The 13,024-nt window shown below is 45.5% G+C and overlaps 1 protein-coding gene across 1 annotated transcript in view; it reads left to right on the top strand.

Annotated features, from left to right (window-relative positions):
- The window catches only part of LOC146808922 (urokinase plasminogen activator surface receptor-like), a 371,935-nt gene that overhangs the window by 291,499 nt on the left and 67,412 nt on the right, over nucleotides 1-13,024 (top strand). The gene's annotated exons all lie outside the window — the stretch shown is intronic.

Here is a 13,024-nt window from a genome sequence, read left to right as displayed (position 1 = left end):
GAGCTGGTCTCTGTGGTCGAACCCAACATTTCAGCTAAATCCTGGCAGGACCATTTCCAGTCCCTATATATGCCATCTGAGGGGACGGTGGTCGATCCTGCCCAGGCACAAACAAGTATACCCTTGAGTTCGTCCCTATCCCTCTCACTTAAAGAAGTCAAAGTAGCCATTATGGGTCTGGCGTCAGGAAAGGCACCGGGTTTGGATGGCCTTCCGGGAGACCTGTTTAAACAGGAACCTGAAGTATGGGCACCATATTTTGTGTTTTTATTTAATTCTATTCTAAAGGGCATGAAGCTTCCTGATACTTGGCTGGGAGCAGAGATCGTCCCAATTTTTAAAAAGGGTTCGCCTCTGCTCCCAGCCAACTATAGACCAATTAGTCTCATAGACGTCTCCCAAAAACTATTTGGGAGACTGATTCTTAATCATTTACAAGAGTGGATAGATGAATCAAACATCTTGAGCACATATCAGGCTGGCTTTAGGAGGAAAGTCTCCACCATTGATCAGATTTTTAGACTAAATTGTATTCATTGGAAAACTGTTTTAATAGAAGGTGGCACTTTGTATACTATTTTCGTTGACTTACGTGCTGCATTTGATTTAGTCCCTCGGGACAAACTTTGGGGCGTCCTGGATGACATGGGGGTTCCCAACGATATATTAGTCATCTTAAAAAGACTCCACTCGGGGAATTATGCAAGGGTGAGGTTTGGAAGGGGGGGCACCTTGACTGACCGATTCCCCGTTGACAGGGGGGTTAGACAGGGCTGTGTGCTGGCGCCGACTCTGTTCTGCCTCTTTGTCAACGGGGTGATCGATCATTTAAATGCGCTGGAAAACATTGATGCTCCTAGACTCGGAGGCACAGGGGTACCCGCTATTCTGTTTGCGGATGACACCCTGTTGCTCTCAAAGTCTCCAATGGGCATCCAGCGGATCCTTGATGGATTCGCAAATTTCTGTGCGATCCGGGGGTTGGAGATCAATGCTTCGAAGACCAAGTACATGATCTTCAACCCCCCCCAGAAATTACGTCCCAACCCCACACTAGGACCCACCAGGTTGGAAAGGGTCTCCAAATTTGAATACCTTGGGATAACACTAAATGAGTCTATGACTTGGGACTCACATTGCACTAAGGCTAGACTCAAACTAACTCAAATGACAGGTGGTCTGGCAAGGATGTCCCGTGGTTTGACATATCAGCCACTTTCTTCTCGGCTACAGATCTACAGGATGCAAGCAAAAGGGGCAGTGATTTATGGTGCTGAATTATGGGGGCATTCTGCCACCCATACTCTCCAGGTCACTGAGAACAATTTTATCAGACAATTAGCAGGGCTCCCGTCTAGCACCCCTCTTTTACCACTGAGACTGGACTTAGGCCTAAGACCGATTTTGGAAGAATTAGGTTTGAAACCGCTATTGTATTGGCAGAGACTATGGTCGGTACCAGAACTGTCTAATTTTAGGGCCGAGCTTCAGGAAATAATGAAACTGAGCAATCCTGTACGGTTTCCTTGGCTCAGACATGTCAAACAAATATGTGAGGTATTGGGCAGGCAAAATCTATGGTCCGACCCAGAAAACATCTGCCCTAGAATTTCACGAAAGTCTCTCTCAAAAGTCTATTATGAATATCAACTGCGCACTAACACAACCAACGCAGAGGAGAGATCTCTGACGGGCAAATTCTTGGGGGTAAAAGATTTATATATGCAGGAGGATGTTCTTGACAATATTGCCCCCCCAATTTCCAGGAAACTTTTTCTGCAGTGGCGGTATGGCACCCTTCCTCTTAAAGCGCACACTGCACGATGGACAAATGTTGAGAGCTCACTCCAATGCCCTGCGTGCGACTATTGGAGGGAATGCGACCTACACATAATATTCTTCTGTCCAGCATACAGGAAAGCAAGAAACTACTGGCTTGTCCCAATACTGAGGAACCTGGGTTTTAGGCACTATTATCCAGCCTACAGGATCTTGAAAAGCGATCTGTCTGCCCCAATTGTTTTTGCACTGGCAAAATTTTTAACTTCAATGTGGCGCAGACGCACCCAGTGTATTAAGTTATTGAACGAATGATGGTTTTACAAATGTTAAATTAACTGCAAATTTTATTGTATTCCAATGATATGAATTTCTTTTATGTTGTAATTCTTTTATGGTCCAAGTGACCGAAATAAAGAACAATTGAATTGAAATTGATTAACACACATTAATAATCTATTTTCAAATAGTATTCTTAGACGCAGACCTCACAAGCACCATGTTCAGACGGTCTTTACCTTCAAGGCTAGTTCAGAAAGAAACATAATCAAGCAAGCAATGACTGTGGCTGAGAAGCTGTTCACAGGCAGTGACGTTAGGGCCATATTTAATAGTCCATTCCAAATTCAATTACGTAAAAGTGAAGTACAAAATTCTCACACTATAAAGAGGAGTGAGAGTGAAAAAAAATTAGAACCTCCCATGACCGTTGTCCATGTAATAAAAGCCACAATATTGTGAACAACTTTCCTTAAAGAAGTGGGATCAGAAGTAATTTCTTCCAAAAACCGATTACATACTTGCAGCTGTCAGGAAGGTATCTCTGCTTAGTAACATGGCGGTATCAACAACGCATGTTGCGGTTTGGAGGCAGTACGGTCAGCTGGTAAGGAAAAACAATCATTAGCATAGCCAATAGGTCTCGCCTTTGGGACCTTTTAAGTGTTTAGCCATGCAACACTTGATGTTGTTGCACCAAGGATATTGTGCTGGATAACTAAACACATAAGGTCCCTAAGGCGAGACCTATTGGCTATGCCAATGCTTATTTACCAATGTCAGTAAATGTGGATTTTTGACCGTAGTTTAGAGTACACCTACACGTTTTTGAAAACTAGACACCTAAAGGATTCCAGGATGAGGTGACTTTTTTGACTTGCACCAGGTTTCCTTACTCATAAGACTTTGCAAACCTCAAACATTGGCAAAAAACATTTTCCTCACACTTCTGTGTCCGCAGGAGGGCCAAAAGACTGTTGAGGCTTTTGGAGTGAGGGTGGGGTCTGATGTCAGGATGGGCCAGACCCACCCCATTATTTGATTTAAAAAATATTCCTGTCATCCATTCTGCCTTCCGGAGGCAAATTGGGGGCAAATGCCCTCTTGCCATCCAGAAAGGCCACAATACTGGTTTGTCTTTTTTGGGGTGAGAGTATAGCCCAATGTCAGAGAACAACACCTGCACCTCTTTATTTTGCCCCAAATACCAACCCCCTGGTGTCTAGTGGGCTACCTACACCCCGAAGTGGCAGATTTGGCGTAACCTCCCCAATTGGGGGCAGAAAGACACTGGGGCGGAGGTATGGCTCGATGTCAGAGTATGCCACCTTATCTTTTTGTTTGTTTTGGCACTATTTTGATATCCCTGGTTCCTAGTGGGCTTCCTGCCCCAGAGGCAAATTGGGGGTGCTTGCACTTGGAGGGGAGAAAGAATGATTTGTCCCTTTTGAGGTAGGGGTATGGCCAATGCCAGAGTGCAACACTCACATCCCTTTATTTTGCCCTAAATGCAAAACCCCTGCTGTCCAGGATATATTTGGGGTGACCTACCCAATTGGGACAAGCCTCCTACCTTCTCCCATGGGGGCAGAAAGACACTATTGCCCCATTTAGGACAGGGGGTACGGCTCGATGCCAGGTTAGGCTAGTCCATCCTTTTGTCTGTTTTGGCACCATTTCGAAATCCCTGGTGTCCAGGTGCTTTCTGCCCCCCCCCAGGGGAAAATTAGGGACAAACTGCCACTGGAGGGGTGGGAAGAAAGACTGGTTTGTCCCTTTGGGGTAAGGGGTATGGCAAATGCCAGAGTGCAACACCCACACCCCTTTCTTTTGCACGAAATGCAAAATTCTTAGTGTCTAGCGGGTTTTCTAGCCCCCGGGGGCAGATTTGGTGAAACCTTCCAAAATAGGGCAAGCCTCCTATCTGCCCCCAGGGGGTAGAATCACACTATTGCTCCTACTGGCACAGAGGTTTAGCTCAATGTCAGGGTAGACCTCCCCATCCTTTTGTTTGTTTTGGTTTCATTTTGAAATCCCTGGTTCTAGTGGGCTTTCTGCCCCAGTGGAAAATTGGGGACAAACCCCCTGTCTGCCCCTGGGGTGTGCAGAAAGACTGGCTAGTCCATTTTAGGGTAGTGGTATGGCCAATACCAGAGTGCATCACCTGCATTCCATTCTTTTTCCCCAAATGCAAAATCCATGGTTTTTAGTAATTCTTTTAGTCACCCTGGGGTAAATTTAGGGCAACCTCTCCAATCGAGACAATCCTCCTAGCTGCCCCAGGGGGGCAGACAGACAGTATGGCCCCTACTGGGCAAGAGTATGGCTCAATACCAGGGTAGACCACCTCATCTTTTTGTATGTTTTGGTACCACTTTGAAATCCCTGGTGTATAATGGTTTTCCAACCACCCAGGGCTCAGATTGGAGGTCAATACCCCTATTCATCCTCTGGGGAAGGGACACAAAGTCTAATTATCCCTGGGGTGGGGGGAGCATGAGCCCATACCCAGGGAGGCCGCTCCCCCAGAAATGCACTGCATAAAGGCAGCCCCTGGTGTCCAGTGGGCTTTCTTCCTCCTCAAGGGGGCAAATTGGGGGTGAATACCCCATCCACCCTCCAGGGGAGCAAAATGTGTCTATTGGACCCAGGGGTGAGGTGAGCATGGACCAATGGCCGGGGGGCGCAAACAAAATGCCGCATGAATGCAGTTCCTGGTCTTTACTGGACTTTCTGCCCCTGGTAGGGGGCAATTTAGGGTGAATACCCCTAACTACCCCCCAGGGAAGGTCCTTGGGGGAGGGAGGGTCATACCCATGCCCAGGAGGGTGTTCCCCCTTCAAAAAATACTGCATAAATGCAGTCCTTGGTGACTAGTGGGCTTTCTGCTCCACAGGGGGGCGGATTTGGGTTTAATTGCCCCCATCTGACCCCATTCTATTTGGGGTGATGGCATGGCCATGTCCATAGTGGGCCCCCACCCCTGTGGTTTTATTTTAATATTTATACCTGGTGACTAGTGGGCTTTCTGAGCAGAATGAGGGTAAATGCCCCATCCACCCAGGAGAGGTTAGAAAGACTGTTGAGTCCCCTTTTTATGGTGAGGGCATGGCATGCCCACATTTGTTTTCCCCCTGGTATCTAGTGGACTCTATACACCCCGGAGGGCAGATTGAGGGTAATTGCCCAAACCTCCCCAACCCAGTGAGACAGAAAGACTGTCTGCACCATTTTGAGTTGGGGCATGGCCATGCCCTTGATGGGCAGCCCTTAATCCTATATGTATATTCCTTAATTTTCCTTGGTGTCTAGTGGACTTTCTCACCCACACCAACCCCCCATGGAGGGCTGAAAGTCTGTTTCACCTCTTTATGGGGTGGTAGGCATGGCAATTTCCATGGTGGTCTAGCCTCATCCTTCTGATTTTGTCTATCAAAATCTCCCTGGTGTCTAGTAGGCTTGGGGTAATCACCTTCATCCACCCCCCGGAGAGGAGTCAGAAAGACTGACATTTTTAGGAGATGTCTGGAGCACAAGCCCATGTCTAAGGGGCCTCTCCCCATATCCATGGTGCATACTGGATGAACCCCTGCTTGAAGATAGCTCTCCTGTGATGATCCCCAAGCAGGGATCTACTGGGTAGAGATACCATTGGAAGGGAGAGATTCTCCCCATTTAATAATACCTCTTCAAAAGCAATCAGTGCTCAGGAGGCTTAGAAATGTCCCCCAGGCACTGATGCAGTGAAAAGTAAAACAAGCCCATTGGCTGATCATTAAGAAAAAAACTTAAAGGTTCTAAACCTTTGTCTTCAGTATTACACCTAGGTCTTAGACATGCTTGTGTAGCTCACTGAGCTATATCAGCAGTTTTATAACCAAAAGCATCCACCCTCAGAGCTATTGTATATAAAATATAAACTTGTGACTGCATGTTATACACTGTGCTCTGCAGTAAGAACACTAACTCTCTATACCAGTGGTTCGTAACCTTTTCGCTTTTGTGGGCCCTCACTTAAATATTACTGAATTCTAGGGACCCCCACTGAATCATAATTGGAATCTGGTGACCACCATTGAATCATTATAGAATCCGGAGACCCCAGCCTAAGCAATCAGCAAACAAATACACAAACAATTAAATATTAATTTAATTCACAAATTTAAAAACATTAACATTTTAAATTAGGGGAAAAGGTTAGAGCTTCTGTAAATTCATTTGAGGCCACCCACCGTCTGATGCACTTGCAGTGCTCCCATAAATCAGCCTGAAGCCTCTAATCTCAAATTGCTTCATATTTACAGAAAGATTCAGGATTTTCAGTTTTACATTTTTCTTCTTTATTTATTGACACTTTATCCATCTCTCAATGTGATTTAATTTTCTAAGCAGTCGCAGACACCCAGGAGTCCCTGGACCACAGATAAAGAACTGTTGTTATACGTTATTAGTATGAGTCAAACCTGTGACCAGATCGGACACAGATGTCTCCAGCAACTGCCTTAATCACAAAGTGCACTAGCCACCAGTCATGAGCACTGTTTCCTGTAAGGTGCGCGCGTGCTCACCTATTTTACCCCGAACACGTAGTATAGTGTGTGAAGCGCACACACACAGTAGCACCTTTGTGAGGACCGTTCACACCACTGCTTTTAAAACGCAAGCGGCATGAAAAATAGTAATTTCCTTCTGCAGGTAAGTTAAGCAGCAAGTGCCTCCTGCACTTGCTGCATTTCTTTTGTTAAAAGGGTGCGGCAGCGAGTCAGATTGTTTGCCTTTTTGAACGTTTTTGTGTTAATTGCAGCACCCGTCATGCAAGAGAGATTATCGGCTGTCAAAGATCCCTCTCTAAAGAATGCCATAGAGACAGTGAAATAAGTGAAGGAGAGTATTGTATGCGAGAGATGGACAGGAGGGACACTAAAGTAGGAAATGAATTGTCTGCGGTAGGTAGGTATATAGGGTAGAAGAAGAAATAGCAACAACCTCCAAGTGGGGAGGGAAAGTTGGGTAGGAAGCTTATAACAATAAAGTCTCTCCCAAGGTATGCAACAGATGTGGGAGCAGCTATCACACATCAGATGAGAAAAATTGTTTCGCTATTGGAAAGGAGTGCAGAAAGTGTGGACGTAAAAGTCATTCTGACAGAATATGCAAGGAAACTGGGAAAAGTAAAGTGGTGGTAGGGATGATGAATATTTTGTGGCTGGAGATATGAGTGCAGATAAAGTTTTGTGTGAATTTCCCAGGTGTCAGGCTGGATCCGGAAACTGTTGCTGAGCAATAACTCTTGCGCGTGCCATCGAGTTGCTCCATTAGGCTCGTGTGATGTCATCTGCAGCATCAGTTATGACATCACGGTACCTATATAGGTGCCACCCAGATGCGCAAAGCCAAAAGTGCAGAGCCACGAAGTAACTGATTTAGTCGTGTGCAAAACTTCAGCCCTGAAAAGGGGAGTAACCCTAGCCCTACAACATAGTCCACAAAGCGGGGAGGCATGGTTGGGGCTGTAAGAAATCTGCAGCTAGATAGAGTCTCTACCAGATAATGCGTTACCGAAGGTAAGTAGCTTGTTCATCTGATAGAGACTTCTTGCTGCAGATTCCATACCTTTGAATTAGATACCCAGTCATATCATCCCGGCGGTGGGCTGTGGACCAATACCTCAAACTAGGAAGTCCTGCAGGACCGAACGGGTGAAATGCCTATCCCGGCGGACCTGACTATCTAGGCAGCAGTGTTTGGCAAAAGTGTGCAAAGATGCCCACGTTGCCGCCTGACAGATGTCCAGGACTGGGACACCCTGAGCCAAAGCTGTAGTTGCAGCCTTTCCCCTGGTGGAATGGGCCCTTTATCCCTCAGGGGGCTGCTTCTTTGCCATGGCATAGTAGAACTTAATGCAGAGAATGACCTATCGAGAGATGGTCTTTTTCTGCACTGCCTCCCCCTGTGTGTTGGGAAAGCTGAAGGTGTGAACGGAAGAATGAACAGACCAAACGCCGAGCTCTTTATTAGGAACAGTAGGGTGGAGTTGATGGTAGACTGTGGCTCGTTTTGTACCATTATACCCTAAAGTATGTTTATGTCTGAATGGCCCCAGCTGTGCTTAACCAAGGACATCAACCCTGGTGGGTACCAAGGTGAGTAAATATATATCAAAGGGTACATGTACACTGATATGATTTTTAGGGACAAGCAGATAAAGGGTAAGGTGTATGATGAAGAGACTGGACCACTCATCTTGGGTTGGTTTCATCAGTACAATCTTCACATCATCAATCTGCGTGCTACCTCGCAGGTGATTGTAGTGAAGGTCACAACACTAGATGATATTCTTGAACGAGCAAAAAATGTGTTCACAGAGGAGATGGTGGAATTGAAAGGGTATGTACATCAGATAAGGTTGGAACAGGGAGCCATACCGGTGCTGCTGAAGGTAAGAAGAGTGCCCATTCTCATGAGAGAAGTTAAAACAAGCATTTGCAATGCAATAGGTCTCGCATTTGCGAGAGTTTGAGTTATTAGCATTGTAAATGACAGTGCCTTTTATTTATGTTTAAAAAAAAAAAAAAAACTTAAATAAAAAGCATTGTCATTTACAATGCCAATAGCTGAAACTCGTATAAATGCGAGACCTATTGCATTGCAAATGCTTGTTTATGAAGAAGGTACGTGAGCGGAGGGGCATGAAGATGTGGTTGGTGAATTTTGAGTCATTGACTGAGCATTGTTCCTATGCGCTTCGCGTTGGAGCAGTATATTAAAAATTACGCTGCAATTCCCTTAGAAGCTGCATGAACGGAGTGTTTTAGTGTAGTTATTGCCTTAGAAGAATTGAAGGTGTACAGGAGGGTCCTAGTGGAGGAGCAGCATGTTCCAATATTAACCTTGTAGGCACAGGTGCATTTCCTGCGTTAAATAGGTGACATGTTTTGCATTGAAAGAAAGGATGAGTGTCCCGAGGGGATTACTAATTAAAATGCACCGTTAAAATCAAGCGCCTTACTGCGTCCCAGAGCGGTTGTAGTGGACTTGTTTGCACAGGGTGACTTATGTGTGTAATCAAGTTTCTGTAAAGGGGACAATACCCAAAACTGAACGTGTAACGCAAAAACCTTCTAAAGAACAACACTTCTATTTGAAGGCAGCGCACACAAATACCGCACTCCTCTGCAACTAATAACCGAACAGTCCGCTATATTTAAATGTAATGCAATTGTGAACCCCCGCAATATGACTTTTAATTAGCTTACTTTATTGGACACTGCTAAGTATCCATGGTGAGCAATTCATAACAGAAACTGTCGCTAAAAAATCGCCCCTCTGTGAAACTGAGGACTAGATTGAAGAGTTTACTGAAATAGGCTAGACACCATGTGCAAAACAGGCATATCTCATGCAAAACTGTGAGCCCTGGTCCCCCTACCATGTTATCGACCTAAGCAGCATGAAATCCCTGGAGTGCACGTGTGGCTTTTTCACCTAAATCTGTATAAGATTTTGCCACCAGCTACAGGACGCAGTAGTTCACTTTAAGGAAGCGCGCCAAAGGAGCTTTAGGGATTGTGGTTTTTTTTTCTAGTAATTGTTGTCAATGGCTTCTAGGAGCGGACTGTCGAATCTGCCTTCATTTTGAAGGACTTGCTGGCGGCTGAAGGTGTTGAGAAGGAGAGGATTGAATGAGGCAATTGCTGTGAAAGATTTAGAGTAGGGGAGCACCCTGTTTCAATATTTTTGCTTGTGGGCACGGCCATCTTTTACGCGTTAAACTGGTGAGACGTTTTATCGTTAAATTAAGGAGCAGTATCCTTAGGGGATTACTTTAAAAGCAACTTTAAAACAACGCGCCTTACTGCGTTCCCGAGCGGTGGGAGTGGATTTTTTCTTTCTGGGTGAATAATGTCTCGAGTACCTGAAGATGTTGTGAAGGGGACAATCGGAGTAGCAGTTGAAAATGTTTGTTCCTGCTTGAGGTACGTGAGCGTAGGCGCATAAACGTGGTTCCCTGGATTGAAGGTAAGTGAACTAATGTTTTTACGAGGGCCTTCGCACCAAAGTTGTATTTAAATAAAGCATATTACTGCTGTCCGGAGCTGCGCGAGCTGTGGGAGGGGTGCATTTCTAAGCGTGTCATTCTAATTTAAAAAAATGAGAAGTTGTGGAGGAGGGTTCATGTTGTGAGAGCGTTACCCTAATGAAATCCAGTTCTTGAAAGTAAAAGTCGATCTCCAAGTGAAGGAGCACAATTGTAACACGAATTTAAATGTCTCTCAATCTCTATTAAGTCTATACTTACAAGATGTGTTGTGTTCTTAGTAACTAAAAATCTTTTCCGCGATGTAAGCGACGCTGTCAAGTTCCCCATCTGGAATTCTGTGTTGTTTACCCAGAAAAAAAAACAAGACAAGTCTGGCGGAGCGTGGCGCGCGCGCTTGGGGGCGGGGGAGTGCATTCCAGGCGGGGGAGCGGACCCTTTGAAGTGCGATGGCAAACGGATTGCATGGCGGCACGATGCGCGTGATTGTGCGCGTGCTAGCCATGCAATCCGCTTTTCGGAGCACTTTTGGGAGCCCCTTACAATAGTCTCGCTTTGCGATCGCTTACGCGATGGAAAGGCGAGACCTAAAAATGCTAGATGATATGTTAAATAATGGAGTGGTTGAAACCATTGAAACATCTGCCTGGATTTCTCCATATGAGAGAGAAAGCTGATGGGAAATTTGAGATTTTGCATAGATTTAGGAAGTCCCAACCAGAACATTGTTACTGACAATTTTCCTCTGCAAAACATGTATGAGCTTGTATTGTTGCTTAAAGGAGGGAAATTATTTTCAAAATGAGTTCTTCGACATGCCCATCACTAGATTCGCCTCCATAAGTGTTCAAATCGATGGGAGGCTCTTACCAGTTTACCAGGATGCCATTTGGCTTATCAACAGTGGCCTATATCATCCAGAGGATGATGACTGAATTATTCATGGGTTTAAACAATGTAATATATTTCCAAGATGACATACTAGTATTTGTTGATAGCATTGGAACCCCCAATATCGTGTTAAAACAGACATTAGACAGACTATCTGGTTCTGGTTTGACACTTCGCAAAGAGAAATGTGTATTTGTTTTAAATGAGATTGAGTATTTAGAACACACATTGTCCGCTGAGCGTAGGAAGCTGGCTTTTTATATAGTAGTGCCAATGTAGGGGCACACCATTTTAAAAGAACAGATGACCCTTATTGGTTACAGGGCTTACTTTAACAATCCCAAGTGCTGTATTTGTGGTAGTGTCCACACAGAATCAATACATGAGACACACTCTCAAGAAGAAATTTAGGACCAATTTAGAAATATAACACATATTTTTATTTAATTTTAGACACAAAGAACATTGAAATCAGGTAAGTACTTCTCGAGTTATGTGTTTTACAAGAAAACAGTAAAAAACACAAATAATTGTTTTTGAGGTATGAGGCTCAAATATGGTAATGTTATCCTATGGGAGGAAAGACATGTACTGTAAAACATATACTTGCAGTGATGGGGGTGCCCTTTGGAACTTAAGGTACTAGGGGGCCAAGGTCCAAAGAACCACCAGCAGTTTTAAGTTAACTTGCCCTGGCATGTTCGGGTACTAAAGTGCTGGTTGCCTCAAGTGCTACACCATAGAAAGCAATGGGTGCCTGAAAACAAAGGCTGCAAGTGGGGACTTGGGGACAAGCCCAGCAGAACCCAAAAGGAGGCTTGACTAGTGAGGTTCTTTAGAGCAAGGGGGTGCATTGGTTGTCGCAAAACCGGGCTATGGGGCTTGAGTGAAGAGGTGTTTCGCAGGCTGGCCACTTGCGGTGGAGGCTCTCATGGTTCTCGGTTTGACCTGTAAAAGGAAGCAAAACAAGACATCAGGGCCACTCTCTTTGCAAGCCTCATCGGTCCCGAAGCACCTCATTGTGCAGGTCGGCTTCGGCCGTGGTGGTGTCAAGCTTGGACACTAACAAGCCTTAGTTGTTGAAAGTGCTTTGGTGCCAAGGGTATTGGTGCGGGGGGCTCTTGGAGGGTTTAGCATCTTGAAACTTGGTGGAGAGATGGGACTGACCTCTGGGAACCACGGGAACCACCTCCTGATGTAATGCACCCTTGGTGAGCCCGATGGTCAGCAAAACAGTTTACCGGACAAGTACGGTCATAGCCTGCAGATGCAGGGGAATGGCTCCTCTACCCCAAGTGAAATGCTAATAGTTGTTGAAGTGCTGGACAGTCCGCCGAGGGTTTGGGGAGAATGAACAGCTTTTGGCCAAGTCAGTTTTGTGATGGTCGAGGTGCCCGCAGCCAGGCAGGGTTTGGCGCCAATTTCAGCGCTGGTCCTCTCTTCTCATGATGTCGCCACTTCTCCTTCTCTTGTTCCCACATAAAATAATCTGTTTCTCTGGTGTTGGGGGACCTCTAACTACTCAATTTAGGGGTGTTCATGGGAGTACATAGTAGTAGCTAATTGGCTACCTACCACTGGGGTGACTACACCCCTTATATGACCAATTGTCTGTGGGAAGTGGGCATAACCTTGACCAAGAATTCTCTATTTTTCCCCCAAAACCAAGATAGCGAGACCCTTTACTGGCTGTCCAGTTCAGGTAGCCCACCTAATGGGGTTTGACTAGCCTGTAAGTGAAACACGCCTCCTGACTATCTAATTTGCTGCCTGCTCTAGTGCAAAATGAGCCTCAAGGCAGGAGGTGATGTTCCCTAGGTCTTAGGGAAAGCTGTGGTCACATATCAAAGGCGGCAGAGACTTTGAAGCTTCTGGCCTTGATATGCTTAATTCAGTAGCAATCCTGCTGAAGGAGATGTGATTACCTTTACACCGGACAGGCATTGATCCTGGCCTCTGGGAGCACTGGCTCTCACCTGGGGGATGGTGGTGTTCCAGAAACTCGTCTATGGTAGCCGGATGAACGATATCAGTGAT

This window comes from Triturus cristatus, chromosome 7 (genome assembly GCF_964204655.1).
Source record: "Triturus cristatus chromosome 7, aTriCri1.1, whole genome shotgun sequence".
NCBI classification, from domain to species: domain Eukaryota; kingdom Metazoa; phylum Chordata; class Amphibia; order Caudata; family Salamandridae; genus Triturus; species Triturus cristatus.
Note: the sequence above shows the minus strand (reverse complement) of the source record. Positions and strands in the feature narration are given on the sequence as shown.